The sequence below is a fragment of the Sinohyriopsis cumingii genome, chromosome 15, assembly GCF_028554795.1.
Source record: "Sinohyriopsis cumingii isolate HCF-2022 chromosome 15, ASM2855479v2, whole genome shotgun sequence".
Taxonomy (NCBI): domain Eukaryota; kingdom Metazoa; phylum Mollusca; class Bivalvia; order Unionida; family Unionidae; genus Sinohyriopsis; species Sinohyriopsis cumingii.
This window is the reverse complement of record NC_142975.1, coordinates 36,094,724-36,102,596: the sequence shown is the minus strand read 5'-3', so window position 1 is coordinate 36,102,596 and position 7,873 is coordinate 36,094,724.

The window sequence follows — 7,873 nt, the reverse complement described above, 5'->3', positions numbered from 1 at the left end:
ACTATCACATGAGATACCTAATTAGATCTTTTCCCAGGAGAACGCTAAGGTAATTTCCCTAGTCCGCAAATTCAGAATACGACCCCATTTCCCCCAAACGCAGATAATAATATTTCATAGGTCCGTACTTTAATTTCTTGCAATCCTATTATGGCAACATTAAAGAAATGGCAAGAAAATTGCATGCACTTATCATATAAAATGTACAGACAAGGGTGAATCTCACTCGGATCGATATTTTCTTCACGAGCGCTAAGAAATTATTAATGTTTGGAGAGATCACATTCTATTTTATACTTGCTCAAATTTTCCGCTCAAATAAATTGTCTTAAATCGACGGACAAGCATCAACGTTGTGACGTGGTAGCGGCGGTGGTTAACGTTATCTAGAAGATGACGGACCACGGTGATATTTCAAAACAATTCAGTTTATTTTGTCATGCTACATGAACCTTGAGTTAGAAATATAAACTATTCCAAACCTAAATTAGATTGCGTGTCGCGTGCATCTTGATTTGTATTTCCTTGTATAATTAAAGGAGGCAAGAGTGTATAATTTGCAACAGTCTCGTTCAAAATTAACTAAAGCTCCACATATACCGACAATAAACAGATAATATATAAATAAACAGACATCGATAGCTAATCCTTATTAAGGAAACAATACATGTTTATAACATTAATGGCATGTTATTTATTCAAGACGGTCTAACAATGACACCAGCTTACAGTCTTTTTGTTCTGATTATATGAGATCAAATGAATAATGAAAGACGGCTCATTTCATCCATAAGCATCAATACCTGTTTTCGATGCGTCACTCAGGCCTTGTTTCTCTTGCCATATCATGCCTTAGTTAACAGTTCCATTGCAAGAGAGAGACGTCTCTTCATTCCTGTAGCAACCATTAACTTCGAAACGCCTCTCATCCACACTAGAACACATTGTTTTTTGTAGTTCTTAAAGTAGATCTGCCTACTCGATTTAATAATCTACTGCCTCAGTTAGTAATTGTAATATTCTTTTCACTTTATTATTCTCTGAGAGAGCTAGAGAGATATCACTATTATATCATTCGCTCAACATTTATTATGATTCTTGTTTAGAATGTTTTTGAATCGAAGAAATGACTCTTAGTGAAATAGATCGATATTGATAACAACTCACCTTTTGATTTATTTCTGCTATTCATATCATTTAGAGTATGCAATGACTAATTTTGTTAGAATTCTTAATAATTTAGAAAATTAAGATGGAAAGGAGATGAGAAAGAAAATTGTTCCACCATCTAACCAAGGAAAAAATAAGCGAACAAGTTAATCAATCAATCAACCTTTTCAGTAGATAGTCTGTTTGGTATATTATCCTATAATAGTTTACTGGGCAATACTTATTTCCGTAGTGTTGTAATACATTCGTTCTATAAAGATGGTCACGTGAAGGAAATACACAATATAAGATTTAAATCAAGACATGGAATTTGGTGTAATCGTTACGATGACATTCAGATCATTCCACATTACAATCATATTAAATAAGCTAATGGTTATTGACAACATAATGTCTCTTCACCATACAATTTACAACCGCCAGCTGAGGCGGACGGTGGGAGACACATCGACTAATCAGATCTTTGCACTCTGTCCCCCAGTTGCTTATCATTTTATATTGTGTCGTCCGACTGTTTTGTTTCGTCAATACAAATATACAAGCAGATGCAGCATTGACCGTAAAGTCTCATATTATAATTTATACTGCATTAATCATTGTATTGTTCAATCAATCGTATTAGCAGCGGAAAATGATCATTATAGAAAGGATTCTTTTATTATCTCTGATCAGTTTCGGTCATTTAGTTACTTGTATGTTTGTCATGGACTACATAGAAAGTAAATCATACTTGTATGTTTGTCATGGGATAGATAGAAAGTAGATCAAAGGGAATGCAAAGGCCTAACAATGGGGTTTTTACATTGTTCATGATGGCGTTTAAATGTGAAGAGTCAATGTAGTGGATTTTCTTTATGAATAAGGAAATGCATCATACATTTTGAGAACTGCATCTCACAAATTATCATTATATAACAGTTAGGTTAACGTTATATTTGTCTTTGTGTGCGTACATGAGTGTGATCTGTAACGAATGATTTTAATTCAGTTCTGGCATTATATTTGGTGGTGGTATGATATTACTGGCGGAGTGATAATTGTATATAAAAAAATCCTTGATTCAATATCGGTCTGCTCCTTATTCTATATTCATTAACTCCACGTCCTATCTTCTCCTGCTAACTCCGTTCGATCCAGGCATTTTTCTTCGTATGCATTACAGCGGGTTGCAGTACGTTATATATTGACGTCTGCTGGTAAAACAGTTTAGGCTGAGTTTGTAAAATTGGCCGGTGGAGCTGGAAAGGGTACGCATACTATATTGGACGTAAGCTGTGATCAGTTAAGTTGTCGAAGCATGTTATTTTATATATATATATATATATATATATATATATATATATATATATATATATATATATATTCATATTCCTGAGCTTATGATGTTTGGTAATGTGGGTCAATCAACCTCACGCCATAAACAGTTATGATAGATATAACTGGCAACTTCAGTTTAGATAGTTACAAAGGCCAAACATTCATTCCAGTTAGGATCAGGAACAATTTTCCCTAACAGCAGCTACATTTAAATTGAGCCCTGTTGAAATCGTCTTTCCTTACCATTGTAGTATTATGTATATATGTATTGTGTGTTTACGTTGTGTCCATGAGTTTTGGTTGCAATAATCATTTGTAAATAGCATATTACATATCTTATTTTTGTCTATAATTGTATATTTTATTTTAAGATAATGATTTTTATACGCATCATACTCACGTAGATTTGAGTTCAGGACATTGATTTTCCCACTGAAAGAAAACAAACACGGTTTAAATGGTGTAGTTCATGTTATTTACTAAAATTGCAATATAAACAAACCTGACCTTGTCAACAAATTTGATGGAAAAATCCATTTTAAATGATCCAGTTGCAGTGCAATTTATTGTTACGTACGTCGAGTGACAATCTGTAAATAGGTTTGAAGGAATCACTATTATTTCATTTCTATTTTAACACTAGTCTTTGTTGAATCAATTTTAGTTATTTTCAGTTATCATTTGAGAGAAATTAGTTTTAAAAAGTTATTTATTGAAATTACAAAGTACTCATTGACAGTTTGGTCTAAATCACTATCTTTTGGTGCATTCATTGAAGGATGTTCTTGATTATATTAAGACTATTGCCACATCAGCACATTCAAATTTGGAATTCATTCGGAACTTTTGAACGTGTTATAGAACGATTGTGATTGTTTGTGATTTTATTCAAAATAATGTACTTTCCTTTTTAAAATTTCATTTTGCATTAGTTGGAAATAAATTATGTGTTTAATTTTACTAAATTTGTCAGCTTTGGTTTTTCTGTTACTTAGTTTAAGATCCTAGAGTCGTACAGCTCCGGTGGCCTAGTGGTTAGAGTTTCCGCCTCAGATGCGGTACGTCGCGGGTTAGAACCAAGGCCGAGATATACCAAAAACTTATAAAACTGATATTAACAGCTGCCTCGCTAGGCATCAAGGGGTTGGTGTTAGGACCGGTCGGCCCGGTGTCAGGATAATGTGACTTGGTGGGGCATGGTGCTATATGTCTGTGGCATGATTCCCCAGTGTTAAACAACACTATAAACTGCTACACTGCAGACATCGTATGTGACTGAAACATTGTTAAAGTTAAGTTAAAAGTCCAAATCACACAAACACACACACACGGACACGCACACACATACACACACCATAGAGTCGTAACAGCAGTCGCGATCTTTAACATATATTGGGTTCATGTTGTCTGTCCATCCGCCCATGTACCTTCTGTAACACCGTACTGTAACAATTATATGTATGTACATATGTACATCTCATCTGTCATCTCACTGACATCACCATCCATCACAAGGAGTGGAGCAAATTTTCCTCCAATTGTGGCTTGGAATGCCTTGCAGATGTTAGGGTCCTTCAGTTGTTCATGGTTGAATTTGAGCCTGATGTTCTTTGGCTTGTTAATTTTCTTCAGCCTCACTCGGAAGTTCATAATCACGAGGTAATGATCACTCCCAACATCAGCACCTGGGAATGTCCTTGTTTTGGCTCTATTGATGCCAGATCGGTAACGGTTTTGAACCAGTATGTAGTCGATCTGGTTGTGATGGGTTCCATTTGGTGAGTGCCATGTCCAGCATCGTGAAGCTTTATGTTGTCCCAGGGTGCTGGCTAGTACCAAGTTGTTGTAGCTTGCGAACTCGAGCAACCGTCTCCCTCTTTCATTGGTAAGCTCATTGCAAGAAGGTCCACAATGTATTTCCCAGTCTTTTAGAGCATCTTTGCCAACTTTGGCATTCCAGTCTCCTTGGACAATGAGGATATCTTTCTTACTGACCATGTTTAGAATACCCTGTAGTTTGTTGTAAAACTCCTCTATTTCTTCATCATCATGATCGGTAGTTGTAGCATAGACTTGGATAATTGTGATGTTAAAAGGAGATGCTTTCAGACGAATGGAAATGATTCTGCTAGATATGGGGCAGCATTCAAGCGCAGATCTCTTGATAGCTTTGTTTACAAGGAAGCCTACTCCATTTATGGACTTGTCACACTCTCCACTATAGTATAATATATGCCCATCTTCGGTTTGGTGTTCTCCTAGGGATTTCCATCTAACTTCACAGAGTCCCAGAATGTGCCATGTGTAGTGTTCCAGCTCATGTGTCAACTCTTGGAGTCTTCCAATTTGCGCCAGAGTTCTAATGTTCCAGGTGGCGATGGCAATGTTGTCTCTCGCTCTGATTGTATGCATAGTACCAGTAGCACACTTGTCACCTCCGTCCTGGTGGACAACGGCAGGCGCGGTCCTTGTTGACTCTGGCGACGACCGATCCGGTATTGTAAGCTCAGATTTGTCCAGCATTATCAGTGTGTCTTGGGCAAAAGTCGTCTGGCGGAGCCCATCCCTCTCCAGACCAAAGAATTGCCAGAAGGGGATGTAATACATCGTCCAGCTGCCTTAGGGTCTCCACTCCGGATTTTCTTTTAGGATTTACTCCCTTAGCCTTTGGCTAACCAAGGTCGACCTGCAAGACCGCAGGAGACTCGTGGATGGGCGGGTGCGTCCATTTCCCGAGCAGATAAAGCATCTGCCACTGCCCAATGACAGACACCTTCAACACAGTCATGACAGCAGCTGCCAAGGACATCATTGGCCTCCATCGCCCGAAGAAAAAACCCTGGGTTACAGAAGAGATTCTGTAGTTGTGTGATGCCCGAAGAGAACTAAAAAGCACCAGACACACAACAGGGGCATTGAAGTACCGAGAAATAAACAAGAATATCAGAAAAAACTTGAGCAAAGCAAAAGAAAATTGGATTGGACAAAAGTGCACAGAAATGGAGAACAGTCTGATAAAGAATAACAGCAAAAAGGCATTCCAAATTGTGAAAGACCTCACCAGACAGAAACAATCAAGGGTCAGTACCATTCAAGATAAAAATGGAAAATGCCTCACAGAAGCGAGTGACATTGCAGAAAGATGGACTGAGTATTGCAAAGAACTCTACAACCATCATTCCACAGGAGACCCAGAGGTGCTTGAAGTTCCAAACTCCTCAAATGATGATGACTTCCCAATTCTCAAAGAAGAGGTGGAGTCAGCAATAAGAGCACTGAAGAATGGGAAGGCAGCTGGAGTAAACAACATCCCAGCTGAACTTATCAAGAATGGGGGAGAATCAGTGAAAGAGCTATTAACAGAAATCTGCAACAAGATCTGGCAGACAGGTGAATGGCCAACACAATGGACCCAGCCACTGATTATAACATTTCCATAAAAAGGCAATCTCCAACTGTGCCAAAATTACAGTTTGATCAGCCATGCTAGTAAGGTAATGCTGAAGATCATCTTGAACAGACTGAAACCACAAGCAGAAGAAATAATTGCTGAAGAACAGGCCGGGTTCCGGAGTGGAAGAAGCACAAGAGAACAAATATTCAATCTCAGGGTTCTGTGCGAAAAGTACTCGCAGCACCAACAAGACATCTATCATGTGTTCATAAATTTCAAAAAGGCCTTTGACAGAGTGTGGCATGAGGCATTGTGGACCACAATGAAGAAGTATAACATGGGTCAAAAGTTAACCAATACCATCAAGCAGCTGTATGCCAAGGCTACCAGTGCAGTAATTGCCCAAGGTGCTGTGGGGGACTGGTTCCAGACAACAGTGGGAGTGCGTCAAGGCTGTCTCCTGTCACCCACGCTTTTCAACATCTACTTAGAGCGCATCATGAGCGAAGCACTGGGAAACCACTGTGGGACAGTCAGCATTGAAGGGCGTAACATCACCAACCTCCGCTTTGCAGACGACATTGATGGGCTGGCAGGCAGTGAAGACGAGCTAGCTACCTTAGTGAAGAACCTGGATGAAACATCTTCCAGATTTGACATGGAGATAAGCGCTGAGAAGACAAAACTGATGACAAATAGTGGCAAACAAATCTCAGCCAAGATTAAAGTCAGAGGACATGAACTGGAAACAGTGAGCCAGTTCAAATATATTGGTTCCATAATCACTGAAGAGGGATCAAGAGCAGAAATTTTGTCAAGAGCAGCACAAACAATGGCAGCATTGTCAAAGCTAAGACCCATCTGGAGAGACAAGAATATCTGTCTGAAACTAAAATCAGACTATTGCGAGCTCTAGTCATCTCAGTCTTTTTGTACTCATGTGAGGCATGGACCCTGACAGCAGAATTACAACGAAGAATCCAGTCACTTGAAATGAGATGCTACAGAACTATCCTTGGCATCTCTTACATGGACCACATCACAAATGAAGAAGTGCGTAACACCATCAGGCGCGAAGTAGGCCAATATGAGGACCTCCTCACCACCGTCAAAAAGAGAAAGCTGAAATGGTATGACCATGTCACTAAAGCCAACAGTCTATCCACAACAGTCCTGCAGGGCAGCGTCCAGGGTGGCAGAAGGAGAGGTAGACAGAGAAAAAAGTGGACTGACAACATCACAGAATGGACCAGGAAAGGTTTTGCGGAGACACAGGAATTGGCACATGATCGAGACAAGTGGAGGGAACTGGTCAGATGTTCAGCAGCACAGTGCCTCAACAACCACATTAGGTCATGAGACTGATGATGATGATGACATATGTACAACAAGACCTAATTCGATATGTTCATTCCCAGATAGGGATTTAAAGATTTGTTCGAGTTCTGACCTAATTTTTAAGGACTTCTTCCCTTTTACCAAGAAAAGCATGTTTGCATGTAAGAAAGTTATTTTTATTACTGTATGAGAACAGGACTAAATTTGACGTACCTGTCTACTAAGGTTTCCAAGGCCTGAATAGGAGCTGATGTCCTTTATCCAGTTTCAAATCAGCGACACGTATTAGGACGGGAGTGGGGGTGAGTGCAACTATTACTGATGTTATTGTGTCGGATTATGTTGTCTTTAATCATTGAAGGTAAACAGAAGATTAGACAAAGGCTATTTAAATTGCCTCCTCAGATGAAGGAATGCAGACTAATGAGATTAGTTAACACCTACCAAATGACGTTGATACAAATAGTATGGATCTTTAGACAACAAAGTCGGATGCGTTTGATGAATAAAACCTGTTTGCATGAGTATCAGTTAGAAACTGGAAATTCTAGAATGACGTGGAACATTGCAGATATATATATATATATATATATATATATATATATATATATATATATATATACAGAAACAACACAAAGTATTTTGGCCCAGATT